This window comes from Entelurus aequoreus, linkage group LG05, assembly GCF_033978785.1.
Source record: "Entelurus aequoreus isolate RoL-2023_Sb linkage group LG05, RoL_Eaeq_v1.1, whole genome shotgun sequence".
In the NCBI taxonomy this organism is placed as follows: Eukaryota; Metazoa; Chordata; class Actinopteri; order Syngnathiformes; family Syngnathidae; genus Entelurus; species Entelurus aequoreus.
In genome coordinates, this window is record NC_084735.1 from 21,468,101 (window position 1) to 21,493,648 (window position 25,548).

The 25,548-nt window shown below is 40.0% G+C and overlaps 1 protein-coding gene across 1 annotated transcript in view; it reads right to left on the bottom strand.

The window, feature by feature from the left end:
- erf (Ets2 repressor factor) overlaps positions 1-25,548 on the bottom strand; it is an 89,607-nt gene that overhangs the window by 62,752 nt on the left and 1,307 nt on the right. The gene's annotated exons all lie outside the window — the stretch shown is intronic.

Sequence of the window (25,548 nt, forward strand, 5' to 3'; positions counted from 1 at the left end):
CGCTAGTCGCTAGCTGACACTTAGTGCCATATCCTCTAAATGACAACTGTCACACTAATCGCTGGCTGACACTTATTAGGTTGATCGCAAGATGACAGCTGCGGCACTAATCGTGAGCCGACAGTGCGATAATCTCTATTTGACAACTGACGCAATAAACACTAGTTTATACGTAGTGCGCTAATCTCTAACTGCCAACTGCGGCACTAATCGCTGGCTGACAGTTATTAGACTAATCACAAGCTGACATCTGTCGCGCTAATCGCTATCTGACACGTAGTGCAATAATCTCCAGTTGACAATTGACCGGCTAATCGCGAGCTGACAAGTGGTGCGCTAATCGCTAACTGACAACTGTCGCACTTATCGCTGTCTGACAGTTATTAGGCAAATCGCAAACTAACAACTGTTGCGCTAGTCGTTAGCTGACACTTAGTGCCATATTCTCTAAATGACAACTGTCACACTAATCGCTGGCTGACACGTATTAGGTTAATCGCAAGATGACAGCTGCGGCACTAATTGTGAGCCGACAGTGCGATAATCTCTATTTGACAACTGACGGGCTAATCGCTAACTGACAACTGTCGTGATAACCGCCGGCTGACACGTATGGTTATCACAAGGTGACAACTGGCATGTTAATTGCTAGCTGACACTTAGTGCACTAATTGCTAGTTGAGCACTGTCGTGCTAATAGCTACCAGGCAACGGTTGCGCTAATCGCTAGCCGACAGTGCGCTAATTGCTAGCTGACAACTGTCATGTGAATTGCTAGCTGACGTCCATTGCATTAACGCTAGCTGACGGCTGTTGCACTAATCACTGGCTGACAATTACGTTTATCGCAAGCTGACCACTGATGTGCTAATTGCTAACTGGCAACTGTCACGTTAATTGCTAGCTGACAACCATCATGTTAATCGCAAGCTGGCAGCTGATACGCTAATGTGCTAACAGGTAACGAGAGCGCTAATCACTCCCTACCCTAAATGCTAACAGATACAGTAATATAATTATTAGAGATGTCCGATAATGGCTTTTTTGCCGATATCCGATATCAACCGATACGATACATACAGGAATTAACACATTATTATGCCTAATTTTGTTGTGAAGGCCCGCTGGATGCATTAAACAATGTAACAAGGTTTTCCAAAATAAATCAACTCAAGTTATGGAAAAAAATGCCAACATGGCACTGCCATATTTATTATTGAAGTCACAAAGTGCATTATTTTTTTTAACATGCCTCAAAACAGCAGCTTGGAATTTGGGACATGCTCTCTCAGGAGGTTGAGGTGGGCGGGGTTGGGGCGGGGGGTAGGGGGTGTATATTGCAGCGTCCCGGAAGAGTTAGTGCTGCAAGGGATTCTGGGTATTTGTTCTGTTGTGTTTATGTTGTGTTACGGTGCGGATGTTCTCCCGAAATGTGTTTGTCATTCTTGTTGGGTGTGGGTTCACAGTGTGGCGCATATTTGTAACAGTGTTCAAGTTGTTTATACGGCCACCCTCAGTGTGACCTGTATGGCTGTTGACCAATTATGCCTTGCATTCACTTGTGTGTGTGAAAAGCCGTAGATATTAGATGATTGGGCCGGCACGCAAAGGCAGTGCCTTTAAGGTTTATTGGCGCTCTGTACTTCTCCCTACGTCCGTGTACACAGCGACGTTTTAAAAAGTCATACATTTTACTTTTTGAAACCGATACCGATAATTTCCGATATTACATTTAAAAGCATTTATCGGCCGATAATATCGGCAGTCCGATATTATCGGACATCCCTAATAATCATACATGTTTTATGTAACACTTGCAAGGTACAGTGAGTATGGTGTCCATGCCAATGCTATTTCTAAAGTACATTACACTGTGTTGATGTATGTCAAATTGCCTAAGGAATATAAAAAAAATATTTTAAAATGAAGTCGAAACAACGAAACATTTTACGACCCCCCATCCCTCCAGTACCTTTATGGAGCCCCTGGGGGGCTGTGTTCTAGTCGATTACAGCATTGATTCTCCCCCGCGCTCATGTGACGTGACGCACTGCAAGAGCTTTGCTGCTGATAAAGCAAGAGCGCAAAGGTGAAAAAGTGTCCTTTATGGTCCTTTGACGGCGCTGACCTGATCAAATGGTGCCAGCTCTTATCACTAATACAATTTATGAGCCACCTTTGAAGCCACCAACCAGTCCAGTTGGAAGCCGATGGGGCTTTTTAAATGTTCCACGGGTGCGTGATGGGCCTGGCACCATTAATCAAAGTGCTGATCAAAAGACATTGGCGATAAGTCAATCACTTGGAGACATTAATGGTTTTGTTCCGCACACATCAGTCACTCAGAAATGAATGTGTTCTCCTGCCAGGGTGCAGGAAAGCGCACGTCTGTCGTGGGAAATGAGTGACATCAAACACGCACCTGCAGAGACAAGTTAGGACAAAGACGGAACACATGGATGGGCGGAGGACTGATGGGAACTTTGGTTGTGAAGGTCTCAGACAAAACAGGAGAAAACCTTCCCTTGGCGTCTGCTGGTTTAGTCAAAACATGACGACATCTTCAGCGAGCTCATGGGAAGGTCGAGACGGGAAACGTGTGCACCTCGTGTTAGGACGCCGCTCTGATCCGTTACACCAAGGGTGTCCAAAGTATGGCCCGCAGCTAATTTTTTAATGGCCCACAGCACATTCTAAAAATATTATTACAAGAGCAAACGGATGAACTGTTACTAAAAAAAGATGCAATGTTGACTTCAGTAACATAAAGTTGCAATGCAGACATTGCTCATAAAATAATAACCAATCAAAAAATGTTATGCATTATTAACCTACTCAAAGCTCCAATTACTTCACATCAAATATTCTACTCAGATGTTTTTGGGTGAAAATATGCCCAAAAAAAAATTATTCTTTGACAAAAAGGGCATTAAACAAAAACATGAAAAAATAAAAACTTATAATTGACTGATGGATCTGAAGTTGATCTGGAGATTTTATTTTATTCAAAAAATGTACGACTTATTTTGAACTCCACTATCAGTGGAGCCCCTTTGGATCCCCAAGAATTATAGTGGGATATTTTTTAAATAATGAAGATTAAAAGCAAAGTTGTTATGAATCATTGACCTATTTAAGGCTCTAATTACTTCTCATCAAATATTCCACTTTAAAAAAATGTTTTGGGGAAAATATTGCATATTTTGTATTTTTGCCATAAAACAGGGTTTCGACAAAAATGGCTAACTTTATATCGACAGCTCTGAAATTAATCTGGAAATTTAAGTTGAATAATAAAACATACACATACATACATACAGTATATATAAACATACACACACACATATACACATTTATACACAGTATATAGATAGATTTATACATGATACACAGTATATAGATATATTTATACATATATATATACACACACACATATACATTAGGTCTGCAACTAACGATTAATTTGATAATCGATTAATCTGTCGACTATTACTTCGATTAATCGATTAATAATCGGATCAAAGAGACTACATTTCTATCCTATCCAGTATTTTATTGGGGAAAAAAACAGCATACTGGCACCATACTTATTTCAATTATTGTTTCTCAGTTGTTTGTGAATGTTGCAGTTTATAAATAAAGGTTTATTTAAAAAAAATAAAAATAAAAAATAAAAAAATTATTAAAAAAATAAAAAATAAAAACTCTGCGCATGCGCATAGCATAGATCTAACGAATCGATGACTAAATTAATCGGCAACTATTTTAATAATCGATTTTAATCGATTAGTTGTTGCAGCCCTAATATATATACATTTACAGTACATATTTATATATACTGTATATATACACATATATATATGTGTATATATACACACACATATATATACATATATACACACACATATATACACACATACTGTATATACATATATATATATATATATATACATACAGTATATATATATATACACACACACATATATATATGTATATATATATATATACACACACACACACATATATATGTGTATATATATATATATATATATATATATATATATATATATATATATATATATATATACACACACACACACACACATATATATATGTGTGTGTATATTATATATATAATATATACACACATATATATACTGTATATGTGTATACATACATATATATATATATATATATATATATATATATATATATATATATATATACAACTTTATGACTGAGACATATGACCATACTTGAAGTGAGCCTTAAAGATTAAAAAAAAGAAGTATTTTATTAGTTTTGAAAATGAAAAATATCAAAATGGTTCCCGCATGCTTTGATTTTTCAGTGTATGGCCCTCAGCGGAAAAACTTAGGACACCTTTGCGTTAAACACACGCCACCATAGAGGCTACTCGGAATAACACTGTCACCAAGTATCCATTTGGACAGACTTAACGACGTATTCCACAAACATGAATTACACTCGAAGAGTCAATCCAAGGACGGACGGAGAACATACAGAAACCCAGATTGTTTATCAGGCAGGAATTCTTATGAGAATCATCTTCCTCATTGAGAGGACATTCCAAACAAAAATTGCTGAATACGTCCTTGGCAACTTTTCATTCTGCACTTCAACCTCAAAGAACTTTACCAGAAAAATCATTCACGTTCTTTAAACTCTTACTGAAAACCGACAAAATTAAATACATTAAAAAAAAAAAATGCAATGTGTCTTTAATTCAACATAAAAGTACATTTAATTATTTCAATATTTAATTCATTATTAATTTCATGATTCAAATATTTAATTCACTAATCAAATAATTCATTAATGATTACCTCATTTATTAATGATTTTCCTGAACAAGTGTGTCAGCACTTCATTGTTTTTTTTAATCTGTCAAACTCAACCATCGAATTCAGTGGGCGGGTCCTAACACCTGATTGGTTACTCGGCATTCCCACTTGTCAGTGGAACTTCGAAAAGAGATGCGGAAGAGTTCTGTTTGAAAAGTGCGGAAATAACTCCGACAACTTGAATACATTTCTCTACTTTAACTGCTACATGCTGTGGGTCAGCACGCCTTGCTTAACATATGCCACACTGTGAAGTGAATTATATTTATGTAGCGCTTTTCTTTAGAGACTCAAAGCGCTTTACATAGTGAAACCCATTATCTAAGTTACATTTAAAGCAGTGTGGGTGGCACTGGGAGCAGGTGGGTAGAGTATCTTGCCCAAAGTCACAACGGCAGTGACTCGGATGGCGGAAGCAGGAATCGAACCTGGAACCCTCAAGTTGCTGGCAACGACGCCCCCAATGATAAATGTTTCCCAAAAGAGATAAAGTACGGGTATGCCCTCTTGAGCTGCCATGTTTCGCAATACTTTCAAAGTTCCAAAGCAACCATTGGACTAGATATGTTAGCCCCTCCCACTGACTCTGATTGGTGAGTTTGACAGTTCATGAAATATTTTAATAAATGATTAAATAATTAATAAAATGATAAAATAATTCTATGTACTTTTGCATTAAATACATTACTGACAAAATTACCATCCATCCATCCATCCATTTTCTACCGCTTATTCCCTTCGGGGTCGCGGGGGGCGCTGGAGCCTATCTCAGCTACAATCGGGCGGAAGGCGGCGTACACCTGGACAAGTCGCCACCTCATCGCAACAAAATTACCATATTTACATATTTAATTCTAATTATATTAATAACACATTTAAGACATGATTTAATATTTGTTTAATTTTGTTCATTTTGAACTTCCATTTTAGGTTGCACTTTTCTATTTATACGTCATTTTAGAGTTATATTTTCGGAGAAATGATTACATATTGCAGTTTTTTTGTTTTTCTTTATGTTTAAACCGTTTACACAAAAACTAAGAAGTTTGACATTTTGAATTTAGTTCCCTTGAACCTAAGTACGTAGAGAACCGTGACAAAGGCGGTATTTACACCACTAGAAGAAATTTAAATTTTCTTTAGCATACATGCGGCAACATTTTTAAATGTAATCCTTCCCATTAGGATACAATAAGAAAGCAGGGCATGGAAGTAGAGATGTCCGATAATGGCTTTTTTGCCGATATCCCGATATTGTCCAACTCTTAATTACAGATTCCGATATCAACCGATACCGATATATACAGTCGTGGAATTAACACATTATTATGCCTAATTTTGTTGTAATGCCCCGCTGGATGCATTAAACAATGTAACAAGGTTTTCCAAAATAAATCAACTCAAGTTATGGAACAAAATGCCAACATGGCACTGCCATATTTATTATTGAAGTCACAAAGTGCATTATTTTTTTTTAACATGCCTCAAAACAGCAGCTTGGAATTTGGGACATGCTCTCCCTGAGAGAGCATGAGGAAGTTGAGGTGGGCAGGGTTGACGTGGGTGGGGGTAAGGGGTAGCGGGGGGTGTATATTGTAGCGTCCCGGAAGAGTTAGTGCTGCAAGGGGTTCTGGGTATTTGTTCTGTTGTGTTTATGTTGTGTTACGGTGCGGATGTTCTCCCGAAATGTGTTTGTCATTCTTGTTTGGTGTGGGTTCACAGTGTGGCGCATATTTGTAACAGTGCGAAAGTTGTTTATATGGCTACCCTCAGTGTGACCTGTATGGCTGTTGACCAAGTATGCTTGCATTCACTTGTGTGTGTGAAAAGCCGAAGATATTATGCGATTGGGCCGGCACGCAAAGGCAGTGCCTTTAAGGTTAATTGGCGCTCTGTACTTCTCCCTACGTCCGTGTACACAGCGGCGTTTTAAAAAGTCATAAATTTTACTTTTTGAAACAGATACCGGTAATTTTGAAACCGATACCGATAACTTCCGACATTACATTTTAAAGCATTTATCGGCCGATAACATCGGCAGTCCGATAACATCGGCAGTCCGATATTTTTGGACATCTCTAATACTAAGGTATATATATAATTAGGAGACTTTGTAATCCATTTTGAAATAGTTCTATCATCATTTATAAATCAAATATTAGGTCATGATATAAAGTACAGGCCAAAAGTTTAGACACAACTTCTCATTCAATGCGTTTTCTTTATTTTCATGACTATTTACATTGTAGATTGTCACATATAAACTATGAATGAACACATGTGGAGTTATGTACTTAACAAAAAAAGGTGAAATAACTGAAAACACGTACAGCGGCGTTTTAAAAAGTCATACATTTTACTTTTTGAAACAGATACCGATCATTTCCGATATAACATTTTAAAGCATTTATCGGCCGATAATATCGGCAGTCCGATATTATCGGACATCTCTACATGGAAGCATGGAAAGACGACGGCGGCGGTGGCCCTGTGGCTAGTAGCGCCGTGTCACTAGACGTCTGCTACCACACGGACTTGAAGCATCAAAATGAAAGCACACAGCTGCTGAAGCGCGTGCAAGTCGAGCAACAACATTCTCTTCTACGTCAGCCATGTTGACTGTGGATGGTGCAGACAAGTAAAGTTTGCTTTAAAGGGGATATTATTATACAACTTTTCTTACCTGTTAATATTAATATACTTGAGCGGATACTCCATATATGGTAGAGGTTTACCTGAAGAGCTTTGCACAAGTCCGCCAATTATATTGAGTCGTAGTCACTAACTTTATTCTATTCTTTTGCTGTGGGGCAGACTAGCTCGTACATGCACTTTCATGCTAAAATCCTCCGCTGTTGCCATTTCTGATAAAAAAGTAGCGCGTACCTGTATTTTTCGGACTATAAGTCGCAGTTTTTTTTCATAGTTTGGCCGGGGGTGCGACTTATACTCAGGAGCGACTTATGTGTGAAATTATTAACACATTACCGTAAAATATCAAATAATATTATTTAGCTCATTCACGTAAGAGACTAGACGTATAAGATTTCATGGGATTTAGCGATTAGGAGTGACAGATTGTTTGGTAAACGTATAGCATGTTCTATTTGTTATAGTTATTTGAATGACTCTTACCATAATATGTTACGTTAACATACCAGGCACGTTCTCAGTTGGTTATTTATGCCTCATATAATGTACACTTATTCAGCCTGTTGTTCACTATTCTTTATTTATTTTAAATTGCCTTTCAAATGTCTATTCTTGGTGTTGGGTTTTATCAAATAAATTTCCCCAAAAAATGCGACTTATACTCCAGTGCGACTTATATATTTTTTTTTCCTTCTATATTATGCATTTTCGGCCGGTGCGACTTATAGTCCGAAAAATACGGTAGTTGTAACTTATATCGGTCAGAAGACTCCATATGGAAGTCCTAAAAACTACAACATGGCTGACGGGGCGAAGACGAAGGGGGCATGGCTTGGAGGAGGACTTCAGCATGTAAATAAGACCATCATACAGTCAGAAAGTGGTTTGAAGATAGTCTGTATAACAATCTATGCAGTTTTATTATCAAAGAACCACCATTACATGTTATGTACTGAAGAACTAAGGATGGTACCTTTCACATTTAAACCGATAGGGTTCTGATAATAAAATATTTTTTAATGTAACATGCAAAAATGAGCCCATAATGATAACTGTGTTGTCCAGTTGATATATATTGTTTTCTTTTACCATTTGAGTCTCATTTGCAATGCAGTACTGTATACAACAGGGATGCGCCGTTTACAGCTGGAGTTGTTTTGCCCCGCAACATTTTGTCGGAAAAAAGAAGTAAAACTGTAAGAAAAAAGAGCAAAAAGACATACTTTTAATAACTAAAAGTGTTGAAACTTTAAAACGTCTTAGTGTTTTGATAGTTTTTTTTTTAGTTAAAAAAAAATGCTATAAACAGATTTTATCAATTAAAACTTAGTATCAGCTTTGTGTTGTAAGTGACAAATTGTATTGTTATTAGTATCAACATTTATCATTACATTACATATATTTTCTTTGTTTTTTCTGACATTTCTATTAGGTTTTTTCGACAATATGTTGCAGGTCGTAAATGGCTCCCTGGCCACACATTGGACACCCCTGTAGTAACTAATAATAGTACACTTTGTCACCTACAACACAAAGCTTACAGTAAGTTTTGTCTTTACATATTTGCAATGTCTGATTTTAGATTGTTTTTTAAACTATATAAGAAAGTACCAAAAAGGGCCCCCGCATACTTTTGACTTTTCTTTGAGGAAAACGTTTCGACGCCCTTGGTATAGGCTATCCGTGGTACGTTGTCTAACATGGAAGTGTTGCGCCCTACAAAGTGTTTACACTGCAATTGTTGTGCTTATTACACACCAGCTGTTTGATTGTAACATTCATCTTAGTTGTAGTTTATTACCAAATTTGGAGTTGTTGAAATTGCCATGTAAAATTGCTGATTCTAATAGTAGCCTGCTTATGGCAAATCCAATATAAATTGGTCTGCAACCGGACGTGATGTCACGCCCAACAATTGGCATCGAAGCATGGCACTGTATGATTTTGCGTACCGATGAAATCTGAGCGGTGCCTATAAAAATATCAAATTTGGCACGCATCCCGATGTAAAACACAAGGAAGTGTTTTAAATGTAGAAACTCTCCTTCAAGTCTTTCAGAAAGCAGGTGTCGTGCCAGCAAGTGTTCTCCTGGCTGGACCGACCAAATGCAAACGCCACAAAACCCAAACCGCTTTTCTTTCCCCCCCCCCTCCTCCTCCAGTCCGCTGCCAGCTCTTCTGCTGGGCGGTGGTCGCTGGTGAGAAAGTTAATTCACTTGGAATACACCTCACTTTTTCCCCGCTGCAGACTTTCCACTCGGGAGCCGCTGCCAACAGATGCCACAGTTGGAACGTTTGAATGCCGCCATTTAGGAGAGAAAAAAAAAAACAAAAAAAAAACATTCTGGATCTCTCTAATTACGAGAGCTGCCGGGCCCGGTCCAATTGAACTATGCAAGGTTCTGGGGGGTTTGTGTGAGAGAGCGGCACGGGATCACACCTGGACCGTAGTGGTCCTCTGGCTCGCCATGTGTCAGAGATCACAGTCATAACATTTCAGTCAGGATGAGTCCAGTCAAAACACCCGTCTGCCCCCTCTCAGGTACATTTTCCTGCAGAAACTTCAAAAGTAGCCAATAATGTGGCCGGGCAGCGTATATGAAAACACGAGCACACAATGGGTCTTTTGGGTGTTAAAAACAACACACACACGCACACACACACACACACACACACACACACACACACACACACACACACACACACACACACACACACACACACACACACACACACACACACACACACACACACACACACACACACACACACACACACACACATTCATGTCAATCAGCACTCTGAGGTGACCTGTCGCTCTTTTCCTGAGCGAGAGGCGTTGCTGTTTGTTTGGCCAGCATGTCCCAGCTTGTGTGGGACCTCTCGTCTATTCTCTCCACTCGTGCACGGGTCAGCAGAGCCACTGTACACGCGCACACACACACACACACACACACACACACACACACACACACACACACACACACACACACACACACACACACACACACACATACTTCCAGGAAAAGAGGCCTGCCGCTGTGCGGAGCCCAGGCATCCACAGCGGTGTTGACCTGCGCGGTGGCTCCACAACTCTTCGGAGACCCGCTGACGTCGCTCAGAGGCAGTTTTTCCAGGCTTTTTCTAGTCCGGACTTGGCCGGGTCGCAATCAGGAATGTCATAGTTTGTGTCGGACCGACAACAGATGCATGATGGGAGGGCAACCGGGGGAATCTACATCCTGTTGCCAGGTGTTACTAATGTACCCAGGACCATGTTTAATTAGTCCCGGGTTTTCTTTTCATTGCTGGGTGAGCAATTTCCACAGTACTTGTGACATGGACCCAGGAAGTACGTTTTCTCGACAGACAGAGCTTTTAATAATAACGTTGTATCGTGATAAAGCATGTTGATGACACATTCTTTGTCCCGCAAATTTGACAGCGACAAGCGAACGAACGCAATGTGACGCCCTTGCTCGAGAGTTAGCGGCTATTGTTACTCCACAGCAAGAGTCACTAATCCTCCCCCTCCATGGCCGCAAGTAAACTTAGTTTCTCACAACACTGTGGAGGACTAGCTAAACATGCCAGACTTCACCGCAGGAGGATACAGGAAGCCACGCTAGCCGTTAAGTTAGAGCTCAGGAGTGGGTGATTCGATACAAATATTGACAGTAACGATACCAAGTATACTGAGGTATATATATATAATTAGGAGTAGAGATGTCCGATAATGGCTTTTTTGCCGATTTCCGATATTCTGTTATTGTCCAACTCTTAATTACAGATTCCGATATCAACCGATACCGATATATACAGTCGTGGAATTAACACATTATTATGCCTAATTTTGTTGTGATGCCCCGCTGGATGCATTAAACAATGTAACAAGGTTTTGCAAAATAAATCAACTCAAGTTATGGAAAAAAATGCCAACATGGCACTGCCATATTTACTATTGAAGTCACAATGTGCATTATTTTTTTTAACATGCCTCAAAACAGCAGCTTGGAATTTGGGACATGCTCTCCCTGAGAGAGCATGAGGAGGTTGAGGTGGGCGGGGTTTAGGTGGGGGGGTAAGGAGTAGCGGGGGGTGTATATTGTAGCGTCCCGGAAGAGTTAGTGCTGCAAGGGGTTCTGGGTATTTGTTCTGTTGTGTTTATGTTGTGTTACGGTGCGGATGTTCTCCCGAAATGTGTTTGTCATTCTTGTTTGGTGTGGGTTCACAGTGTGGCGCATATTTGTAACAGTGTTAAAGTTGTTTATACGGCCACCCTCAGTGTGGCCTGTATGGCTGTTGATCAAGTATGCGTTGCATTCACTTCTGTGTGTGAAAAGCCGAAGATATTATGTGATTGGGCCGGCACGCAAAGGCAGTGCCTTTAAGGTTAATTGGCGCTCTGTACTTCTCCCTACGTCCGTGTACACAGCGGCGTTTTAAAAAGTCATAAATTTTACTTTTTGAAACAGATACCGGTAATTTTGAAACTGATACCGATCATTTCCGGTATTACATTTTAAAGCATTTATCGGCCGATAATATCGGACTGCCGATATGATCGGCCGACATCTCTAATACTAAGGTATATATATAATTAGGAGACTTTGTAATCCATTTTGAAATAGTTCTATCATCATTTATAAATCAAATATTAGTTCATGATATACAGTAGAGGCCAAAAGTTTAGACACAACTTCTCATTCAATGCGTTTTCTTTATTTTCATGACTATTTACATTGTAGATTGTCACATCAAAACTATGAATGAACACATGGGGAGTTATGTACTTAACAAAAAAAGGTGAAATAACTGAAAACATGTTTTATATTCTAAAAAAGCCACCCTTTGCTCTGATTACTGCTTTGCACACTCTTGGCATTCTCTCGAGGAGCTTCAAGAGGTAGTCACCTGAAATGGTTTTCACTTCACAGGTGTCATAGTTTTGATGCCTTCAGTGACAATCTACAATGTCGATAGACATGAAAATAAAGAAAACGCATTGAAATGAGAAAGTGTGTCCAAACTTTTGGCCTGTACTGTACATCATTAATGCAAGAGGCCCATTATTGACCATCCCTACCAGGAAGTCGTCATCAAGTTTCAGGGTTTTACCCAGATTGCCAACATACTTGCAAGTGGCGTGGTCATTATGACATCATCATATACTTTGCATAATCTGCACTGATGCATAGAATTTATTAAAAAAATATTTTTTAAAAAAAAAAGCTACACATTTAAAAACTAATCTCTTATTAATTAGTATTAGCATGTTTTTGTCTTATATCCTTTTGCTCTTTTTTTAAATTGATGCTTCTTATTGTACATTGTTGAGAATTGTTCAAGTTTCTAGAGATTTCTCCAATCCTTGTAGTGACTTTTTTCTTCATTATCTTTACAAATCTACCAAACTGTCACTTCTACTTTGGTTCCATTTACTCAGAACAAAAAAAGGCAGTAAATGTCTGCCTTCACGGGCAAAAAGTAGTTAAAGTTGAGCAAATCGTGATCTCAAAATCTTGCCGCAAAGTAATGCGCCTGTGCCTCACCAATTGGCCTCCCCCCGTGGGAGATTTCTGCCCGTTCTTGCCGCCTAAACAAATGGTCGTCCTCAATTTGGTCAAACACTTGCATTGTTGTGAGCATGCTAAAGTCTTATGTGGAGAAAGTTGCCAACATATGGCAACACACACAAATACACAGGAGGTCATTAACAACAGCCCTGCCCTGGCCAGACTTAACGCCTGCTAATTGCTCATGTATGGCCCCTTTCACCCAGCTCTCACACACACACACACACACGTGCACGCACACACACACGCACACACACTAAGCACAACAAAGCTGGCTGTGGGTGACGTCACACGTGTTGATACAAGGAGCAACACAAGTGGAAAATTGGACTTGTCGGGGGCCAGACGGCTGACTTCCTGATAGGAGGAGAGTGCCGTTCTGATCCGTTTGTGTGCACCCGCAAGTGCACCGAGCCACACACAGGAAACGCACACAAAAGGCCTGTGTGTCATGCGGACAACACAACAGTGGTGACAGTTTAGCGTGGTCTTGTAAGCCACAAAAAAAAAACTACAAAATGCAGAATGCAAAATGTTCCACTTTCTTGACAAGGCATCACAAACAGACCACATGGACGTCAACAACATGTTAATTATGCGGCCCGTCACAAATAAATTTGACACAAATAGATTTGGCGCTACGTGTTTTCCGTCACCCATAAACACATTAAAAGGGGAATGTCTGTGAATGCAGCTTGGTCACACACGGTCTACCAGAGAATAAGAAGATGCAGTAGGCTGGATCAGTGTTGCCAACTTAGAGACTTTGTCACTATACTAAGTAGGCATGGGTACCCAGTTTGTCCCTTAAAAAAATGTACTAACCAAATCCCACCAGTATTGATCCACATTAGAGATGTCCGATAATGGCTTTTTTGCCGATATCCAATATTCCGATATTGTCCAACTCTTAATTACCGATTCCGATATCAACCGATACAGATATATATAGTCGTGGAATTAACACATTAGTATGCCTAATTTTGTTGTGATGCCCCGCTGGATGAAAGTGCATTATTTTTTTTAACGTGCCTCAAAACAGCAACTTGGAATTTGGGATATGCTCTCCCTGAGAGAGCATGAGGTGGTTGAGGTGGGCGGGGTTGAGGTGGGGAGGAGGGGGGGGGGGGGGGTTTATATTGTAGCGTCCCGGAAGAGTTAGTGCTGCAAGGGGTTCTGGGTATTTGTTCTGTTGTGTTTATGTTGTGTTACGGTGCGGATGTTCTCCCGAAATGTCTTTGTCATTCTTGTTTGGTGTGGATTCACAGTGTGGCGCATATTTGTAACAGTGTTAAAGTTGTCTATACGGCACCCTCAGTGTGACCTGTATGGCTGTTGACCAAGTACGCCTTGCATTCACTTGTGTGTGAAAAGCCGTAGATATTATGTGATTGGGCCGGCACGCAAAGGCACGTCCCCAATATTGTTGCCTGGGTGGAAATCGGGAGATATTCGGGAGAATGGTTGCCCCGGGAGATTTTCGGGAGGGGCACTGAAATTCGGGAGTCTCCCAGGAAAATCGTGAGGGTTGGCAAGTATGACTGGGAGACGCAACTGCTCTGTACTTCTCCGTACAGCGGCGTTTTAAAAACACATAAATTTTACTTTTTGAAACCGATACCGATCATTTCCGATATTACATTTTAAAGCATTTATCGGCCGATAATATCGGCAATCCGATATTATCGGACATCTCTTATCCACATATTTTGACACTTCTGTTGAACGTTGCGCCAAATTTGGTTGCAGACTTTGGTTGCGGCACCGACTCAAACACTAGCAAGCAAACAGGCGTATTTGTAGCAAACTGCCTTATGGTCAGTCCTTTTCGAATAATGGGGGTAGGGGGGAGAGGTGCGATGCCAGGGGGGGGCGCATGTAACCTCGGGGAACATATGATGAAGCGTATGTAGCACTTGGTGGGCGTGGGAGGCGAGGAAAGACAGGTGTGTTGTTTCATTTAATGGTAATTAACTCACAATGTTATGCAGAGGTATAGTTATAACAATTTTATAGACAATTGATATTGTTTATAGCCACGGTGGAGAGTGGGAGAGGGGTGTGAAATATTTGATTCTACCTTGGGGGGGCCTAACAGAATATATTTGAGAAGCACCACTTTAGGTTAAGTTGCAATTCTTTTTAATGCCAACAAAGCAAGCATTATTGATAGAAATTACTCAAAACTAAGGTTGTACTCTTCAAAATGTGCTAGCTTGATGCTAATTTGCAGTGGATATGCCATAGACAAGCTGCTGATTAGCATTAGCGATTTTACTTGGCAATTTCAACACTTCCAAATTTGGTAATCAAAACTACAACCAACAGCGGGTGTGTAATACGTTCAATACTTACAGTATAAACACTTTGTAGGACTCACGAAAAGATAAGACTGGCCCATTGAACTTAATAGCGAAGACTACTTCCTTACTGGAGCAGCGTGACTCAGTTGGTAGCAACTTGAGGGTTCAAGGTTCGATCTCTGCTTCCGCCACCCTAGTCACTGCCGTTGTGTCCTTGGGCAAGACACTGTACACACCTGCTCCCAGTGCCACCCACACTTGTTTCAATGTAAGTTAAGTGGAGAGAATAGGTTTCACTATGTCAAGCGCTTTGGGTCTCTAGAGAAAAGCACTAAATAAATACAATTCACTTCACTGGGACAAACGTGTAAAAAAACAAGATATGACAAGGACAGCACACTTATTATCAGCACATTCTTAATCTAAAGTTGAAAATAGATTTCATTATTAAACAAATGAACATTTATTAGCGCATGAACACACAAAAGTAGCAAAAATTGGTACTGACGAGTACAGATTGCCAGGTACCGGGAATTAAATCAATCAATCAATGTTTATTTATATAGCCCTAAATCACAAGTGTCTCAAAGGGCTGCACAAGCCACAACGACATCCGCGGTACAGAGCCCACATAAGGGCAAGGAAAAACTCACAACCCCAATGGGACGTCCATGTGATTGACTATGAGAAACCTTGCAGAGGACCGCATATGTGGGTGACCCTTCCCTCGAGGGGAGACCGGATGCAATGGACGTCGAGTGGGTCTGACATAATATATAGAATTGGTACCATATTGTGGAAGGTAGCCATCCCAAACCACGGGCGACATTTCAAATAGAAAGGTCATTTCGATATCTAATAGGGCTTGGTGGTAATACAATATCAATATATATCGCGATAAACACGTGATCGATATCAATAAAAAGTGTGTTCGATATTTATTTTTTTCGTCGGAAGAAGCTGGAAGGTTGGTTGTGTGGTGGTTGATTCTTGAGTGAGAAGAGAAAGTACAAATTAATGATGTAGAGAGCGAATAAATTGTAGATAAAACAGAAAAAGTCACCTCGACAGTATGGCAGTTTTGGGGATATTTTTAAAAACAGACCGTAGTCAGACCAACGTGGTCTGTAAATGATGCAAGGCGCTAGTCCCCACCAAGACCGCTAATACCAAACCACCTTAGCCGCGCTCACCCTTTAGAGCAGCGGTGTCAAACTCATTTTAGCTCAGGGGCCAAAACGCTTACAAAAAAGTGGGACCCCATTTCTATGACTTGATGGGGTCACTGGGAACCCGTTTTGAAAGTTCCTAGCGCCAACACGATGTAGTATTGGTGCGTGCAAAACAGCAGCAGGCGGCTGTGGCCTGCGGGCCGGTTCTAATACTAATCAAATATCATCCCGGGGGCCATAGATCGATCATTCGTGACACATAGGCACAGAGCTGTAACTTCCTGGCACTAAACCTGCAGAAAATAGTTATCAGGTTACACTGTTTACATTTTCACACTTTGCACTATTTTGTTACACTTTATTAAGCATTTCTTACATATTCCTTATTTTTGCACCTTCGTTTTAAGAAGTTATTGTTGGTTGATTGATTGAAACTTTTATTAGTAGATTGCACAGTACATATTCCGTACAATTGACCACTAAATGGTAACACCCGAATAAGTTTTTCAACTTGTTTAAGTCGGGGTCCACGTTAATCAATTCATGGTAGTTTAAGGTAGGTTAAGTGTTCAATGTTTAGAATTTGTTTTTATATGGTTGTGCTGACATTTCCTTTCTGCCTTGAGAGCTGGGGGGATTATAATCAGAGGACGGTTAAATTTGAAATGAAAATGTTTACATTTAATATATTTTTCTCCTGGTCCAAATTTGTCATAGGTCATACAAATATTAATAATTAGCAATATCAACTGACATAAAACACATCTATTGTGATAAGAGTTTTCAGCCATATCGCACAGCCCTAATTATGTTTAGTTTTTTTTTTGGCTCACTTATAATTCTCTGCCGCAGCATCCATTAAAATGACCGCCACCAATAGATTGCAGTTGTGTGGCAGCAAACCCACGAGCACTTTCTGCCATGTTGTAAGAATATAGGACATACTTAAAAGTCTTACCTGTAAAGTCTAAAGTCATTCATTTCGAGGACAGACACGATAGAGAAAATGTTGGCTGCTAATTGAGGAGAGAAAAAAGTTGATGGTGCCGTTCTCCATTCAGGGCATCAATCAGAATTCTTATCCCAGCAGGGGTGATCTAATCAGGCCGAATAATCTCCTACTCTAATAAAGACTTATGATTGTGATCTGGCACAGGAGTGAAGCTTTGTAGGCAACCATGATGTCATTTATTTATACTTTTATTTCAATATTAGTTCCGTTTTATTTCCTAACTGCTGTGGTGAAGTTGCTATATGTATACATATACATACATACATACATATATATATATATATATATATATATATATATATATATATATATATATATATATATATATATATATATATATATATATATATATATATATATATATATATATAAGATATATATAGCCCCGAACGCCTCCCTAGGGAAGTGTTTCGGGCACGTCCGACCGGTAGGAGGCCACGGGGCAGACCCAGGACACGTTGGGAAGACTATCTCTCCCGGCTGGCCTGGGAACGCCTCGGGATCCCCCGGGAGGAGCTGGACGAAGTGGCTGGGGAGAGGGAAGTCTGCGCTTCCCTGCTTAGGCTGCTGCCCCTGCGACCAGACATCGGATAAACGGAAGAAGATGGATGGATGGATATATATAGCGCACTTTCCACGCGCGCGATGATGTCACGTTATCGATGAGAAAATGCATTTTTAGACAATATGATTTGCCTGAGCGGCTAGGAGACACCGTGAGTAGCAAGCGGTACAAAGTGGATAAGAACAGACAGAAAAAAAATTAATAATTTATTTTTTTAATACTTGGGACTTCCCGCGGGCCTGATTTTGAATGCTGGCGGGCCGAATCCGGCCCACGGGCCGTAGTTTGGGGACCCCTGATTTAAACAGTGTTACTGTTCAAACTGTGTGTAATGTGGCAGTGGCCCAAAATATTAAATATACTTGTTAAACAAAACATCTGCCTTGTTGAATACTTTGGCCTACTACGCTACTGTATTTAAAAGGTTGACCATTTTGGTGGTATTTGGTGAAAAAAAGTTTCATTCACTCCCATAAAGCGCACACTTCTTGATGATTAACTCTTAAGACGTGCACAAAAAAGCAAGTTTAAGCTTGAAATGAGCACATTTCGCAGCACAATGGCCTGACTTGACTCACTCCCGACTTCGTTTTCAACTGGAGCGCCTCAAGCAAGTCCAAGACTGTCATGCAAATAAAAAAGTAGGACCTGTGCATTGCCGGTTCCCTGCAAGACAACACTCCTGCATTTAGGAAAAATGCACAAGGAGATGATTACTCTAACACATTATTTTCGGGCCTCCCTATGACTATCATTAAAAAGATTACAGTTGGTACAAAATGCAGCTGATAGACTTTTGACAAGAACGAGAAAGTTTGATCATATTACGTCTATACTGTATATACCTACCTATATACACATACATATATATATATATATATATATATATATATATATATATATATATATATATATATATATATATATATATATATATATATATATATATATATATATATATATATATATATACTGGCTTCCTGTGCACTTAAGATGTGACTTTAAGGTTTTACTACTTACATATAAAATACTACACGGTCTAGCTCCATCCTATCTTGCTGATTGTATTGTACCACATGTCCCGGCAAGAACTCCGGCTTATTAGTGATTCCCAGAGCCCCAAAAAAAGTCTTTGGGCTATAGAGCGTTTTCTATTGGGGCTCCAGTACTCTGGAATGCCCTCCCAGTAAGTTAGAGATGCTACCTCAGTAGAAGCATTTAAGTCCCATCTTAAAAGTAATTTGTATACTCTAGCCCAGCGTTTCTCAAAGTGTGGGGCGCGCCCCACTGGTGGGGAATAGAGACATGACAGGTGGGGCGCGAGGAACAGGAGGAAATGTCACTTTAAAAATTTTTTATTTTTGTTATATTCTTAGATTTTTTTTTTTACTATGTTTTCATTTTCTATACACACTGTAAATCACTTTGTGTTTCTGTCTGTAAAATCCGCTATAAAAATAAATGTAAATTACTTATTTTTCCTGTAGGCTTTAAATTTCTAGGTAGGAACGAAAGTTTGACAGACATAGCAACAGTAACTAATGGGGGCGGGGCTAAGCGGAACAAACTATTGCCCGGATGGGTAGCAGGCTAATCAATATCCACTCATCGGGCAGAAAGCTGTGTTCATTCTTCTCCCCTTTGCCACATCTTATCTGTGTGAGATAGGCTTTTCAGCTGTTGCTTCACTCAAAACGAAGTACAGGTCTCAGCTGAACATTGAGCATGACTTAAGAGTGGCAGTGTCAAGCCTGCAACCCTGATTTGAAAAGCTGTGCAGTGCAAAACAGGCTCATTGCAGCCACTAATGCTGGAGTACTGTAAAACTCATGTTCACTTTCCCTGTCTTGCCAAATGCATAGCTCCTCCTTTTTTTTTTGCAAAGATTGCAAAGTGGCACTTTTTTTAAATTTATTATTAAACTTGATGCAAGTTATTTGATTTATTATTGAACTTGATGCAAGTTATAACACTTTTATTTGATTTATTATTGAACTTGAAGCAAGTTATAACACTTTTATTTGATCTATCATTGAACTTGATGCAAGTTATAACACTTTTGTTTTATTTATTATTGAACTTGATGCAAGTTATTTTATTTATTATTGAACTTGATGCAAGTTATACCACAGCTGCACAGTTATTTTATTTATTATTGAACTTGATGCAAGTTATACCACAGCTGCACAGTTATTTTATTTATTATTGAACTTGATGTTATTTTATGTTATTGAGTTTGAATGTATACAACTTGATGTTCAATAAATTTATATAAATAAATAAATGATAAATGGGTTATACTTGTATAGCGCTTTTCTACCTTCAAGGTACTCAAAGCGCTTTGACAGTATTTCCACAATCACCCATTCACACACACATTCACACACTGATGGCGGGAGCTGCCATGCAAGGCGCTAACCAGCAGCCATCAGGAGCAAGGGTGAAGTGTCTTGCCCAAGGACACAACGGACGTGACTAGGATGGTAGAAGGTGGGGATTGAACCCCAGTAACCAGCAACCCTCCGATTGCTGGCACGGCCACTCTACCAAATTCGCCACGCCGTCCCCAATTTGACAATGTTAAGCTTGGCATTAGCGTTCTGTTGGTGGGATGGGGGCAGGTGGGGCTTGAAAACTCCCCCTTGTCCAAAGTGGGGGATGACAAAAAAACTTTGAGAACCACTGCTCTAGCCTTTAAATAGACCCCCCTTTTAGACCAGTTGATCTGCTGTCTCTTTTCAGGAGAGGGGGGCACAGATTAGGTGACCACAGATGAAGTGCTAGCTGTTCAAAGTCGGGACCTGGGGTGGACCACTCATCTGTGCATTAGTTGGGGACATCTCTGCGCTGCTGCCCTGTCTCCACTCAAGATGATATCCTGCTGGCCCCATTATGGACTGGACTCTCACACTATTAACTAGATCCACTATGGACTGGACTCTCACACTATTAACTAGATCCACTATGGAATGGACTCTCACACTATTAACTAGATCCACTATGGACTGGACTCACACACTATTAACTAGATCCACTATGGACTGTACTCTCACACTATTAACTAGATCCATTATGGACTGGACTCTCACACTATTATGTTAGATCCACTATGGACTGGACTCTCACACTATTAACTAGATCCACTATGGACTGTACTCTCACACTATTAACTAGATCCACTATGGACTGGACTCTCACACTATTATGTTAGATCCACTATGGACTGGACTCTCACACTATTAACTAGGTCCACTATGGACTGGACTCTCACACTATTAACTAGATCCACTATGGACTGGACTCTCACACTATTAACTAGATCCACTATGGACTGGACTCTCACACTATTAATTAGATCCACTATGGACTGGACTCTCACAATATTAACTATATCCACGATGGACTGGTCTCTCACACTATTAACTAGATCCACTATGGACTGGACTCTCACACTATTGACTAGATCCACTACGGACTGGACTCTCACCCTATTAACTAGATCCACTACGGACTGGACTCTCACACTAATAACCAGATCCACTATGGACTGGACTCTCACACTATTATGTTAGATCCACAATGGACTGGACTCTCACACTATTAACTAGATCCACTATGGACTGGACTCTCACACTATTATGTTAGATCCACTATGGACTGGACTCTCACACTATTAACTAGGTCCACTATGGACTGGACTAGGGCTGAACGATTTATCGTTTTCAGATCGAAATTGCGATTTCAGAAGTCTCAATCTTGAGATCGTGAAGGCTTCGGTTTTAGACGAACGTTATTTAGCTCTCCTGGCTGACATGTCTGTTGTGTATATGCAGCCTGCTCGTGCTACTCTCATGCCTTGTCAAACTCACCAATCAGAAGTGGTAAACTACTTGTGAGCAGGGCATGCCGTCACGCTAACCAATCAGAGGCGGCCATTGACGAGGCTACCGCGTACACGCCCACTAACAACTTTGGTGAAGAAACAAACGTCCTGGAGGAAATGGCTGCTGCCGCCGGGTCAGAAGTGGAGGAGGATTTAGTTTTAATACAGAAGAAGAGCAGCACGTCTGTCATTTGGGACTACTTCGGTTTCGAAACTTCAGATGTGCATCAGAAACAGGTACTTTGTAAAACTTGTCGGGCCAAAGTCGCCACATCCCAAGGCAACACGACTAATTTATTCCGGCACTTGAAAAATCACCACCGGCAGTTACACGACGAATGTATGACCAAAAAGTCCGGTGAAAAGTCAACCCCGAGCGATTCAGCCCATTGTAGCAAACATACCACAATTACAGCGTCGTTTGCCAGTATAACTCCTTATGAGAAGAGCAGCCGTTCTATTGTTAACAGAATAGATGTGCAATATTTGGGTGCTGCTAAGCGGTAAATGAATGACCCACCTATTTTAATGTCTGACATATTTTTCAGAAGGGCAGAGGTTGGGTCATTTTGTTTTTGTAATAGTATTTTCTTTATTACCATTACTTTTCAATTTCACTTTAAAATATTGTTCAGGTTTCTTCCAGGGTTGAATAAAGTACTTGAATTGCTGCTATAGATGTTGATAGGCTAGCTCTCTTGAGCCATAAAAGACTGACCTACCTACTTGAGTATAAGACTGTTTACATAAGGTCAGGATCCTTTTTTTCCTTTATTGAAGTTGTTGAATTTTGTTTTTCTTATTATATATTAAGCATTGCTTTTTGTGTTGGAATTGTTTTGTATTTTATTTAACTTAAACTTTTTTATTTATCTTAACATAATTAAGGTTTTTGTACTGGTTTTAGTTCTTTAGTTTTAATAACTGCTGTTGGTCAAGAACTTTGGAGAATGTACATGCATGTTTCTTAATAAATACATGTTTGAAGCAATTCTTACCTTTTAGTATTCATCCTTGCATTACATAGCATTTAATGTTTTCATGGTATATCATTTTTTGTCATGTTTTAAATCTGTTACTGTTACTGAAGCTTGATTTGAAAAGAAATCGTGAGTCAAAATCGAAATCGCAATTTCTGTCAGAAAAATCGTGATCAGATTTTTTCCTGAAATCGTTCAGCCCTAGACTGGACTCTCACACTATTAACTAGATCCACTATGGACTGGACTCTCACACTATTAACTAGATCCACTATGGACTGGACTCTCACACTATTAACTAGATCCACTATGGACTGGACTCTCACACTATTAACTAGATCCACTATGGACTGGACTCTCACACTATTAACTAGATCCACTATGGACTGGACTCTCACACTATTAACTAGATCCACTATGGACTGGACTCTCACACTATTAACTAGATCCACTATGGACTGGACTCTCACACTATTAACTAGATCCACTATGGACTGGACTCTCACACTATTAACTAGATCCACTACGGACTGAACTCTCACACTATTAACTAGATCTGCAATGGACTGTACTCTCACACTATTAACTAGATCCACTACGGACTGGACTCTCACACTATTAACTAGATTCTCTATGGACTGGACTCACACTATTATGTTAGATCCACTATGGACTGGACTCTCACACTATTATGTTAGATCCACAATGGACTGGACTCTCACCCTATTAACTAGACCCACTAAGGACTGGACTCTCACACTATTAACTAGATCCACTACGGACTGGACTCTCACACTATTAACTAGATCCACTACGGACTGGACTCTCACACTAATAACCAGATCCACTATGGACTGGACTCTCACACTATTATGTTAGATCCACAATGGACTGGACTCTCACACTATTAACTAGATCCACTATGGACTGGACTCTCACACTATTATGTTAGATCCACTATGGACTGGACTCTCACACTATTAACTAGGTCCACTATGGACTGGACTCTCACACTATTAACTAGATCCACTATGGACTGGACTCTCACACTATTAACTAGATCCACTATGGACTGGACTCTCACACTATTAATTAGATCCACTATGGACTGGACTCTCACACTATTAACTAGATCCACTATGGACTGGACTCTCACACTATTAACTAGATCCACTACGGACTGAACTCTCACACTATTAACTAGATCTGCAATGGACTGTACTCTCACACTATTAACTAGATCCACTACGGACTGGACTCTCACACTATTAACTAGATTCTCTATGGACTGGACTCTCACACTATTATGTTAGATCCACTATGGACTGGACTCTCACACTATTATGTTAGATCCACAATGGACTGGACTCTCACCCTATTAACTAGACCCACTAAGGACTGGACTCTCACACTATTAACTAGATCCACTACGGACTGGACTCTCACACTATTAACTAGATCCACTATGGACTGGACTCTCACACTATTAACTAGATCCACTACAGACTGAACTCTCACACTATTAACTAGATCTGCAATGGACTGTACTCTCACACTATTAACTAGATCCACTACGGACTGGACTCTCACAGTATTAACTAAATCCACTATGGACTGGACTCTCACACTATTATGTTAGATCCACTACGGACTGGACTCTCACACTATTAACTAGATCCACTATGGACTGGACTCTCACACTTAACTAGGTCCACTACAGACTGGACTCTCACACTATTAACTAGATCCACTATGGACTGGACTCTCACACTATTAACTAGATCCACTATGGACTGTACTCTCACACTATTAACTAGATCCACTATGGACTGTACTCTCACACTATTAACTAGGTCCACTATGGACTGGACTCTCACACTATTAACTAGATCCACTATGGACTGGACTCTCACACTATTAACTAGATCCACTATGGACTGGACTCTCACACTATTAATTAGATCCACTATGGACTGGACTCTCACAATATTAACTATATCCACTATGGACTGGTCTCTCACACTATTAACTAGATCCACAATGGACTGGACTCTCACACTATTGACTAGATCCACTACGGACTGGACTCTCACCCTATTAACTAGATCCACTACGGACTGGACTCTCACACTATTAACTAGATCCACTACGGACTGGACTCTCACACTATTAACTAGATCCACTACGGACTGAACTCTCACACTATTAACTAGATCTGCAATGGACTGTACTCTCACACTATTAACTAGATCCACTACGGACTGGACTCTCACACTATTAACTAGATCCACTATGGACTGGACTCTCACACTATTATGTTAGATCCACTATGGACTGGACTCTCACACTATTATGTTAGATCCACAATGGACTGGACTCTCACCCTATTAACTAGACCCACTAAGGACTGGACTCTCACACTATAAACTAGATCCACTATGGACTGGACTCTCACACTATTAACTAGATCCACTACGGACTGAACTCTCACACTATTAACTAGATCTGCAATGGACTGTACTCTCACACTATTAACTAGA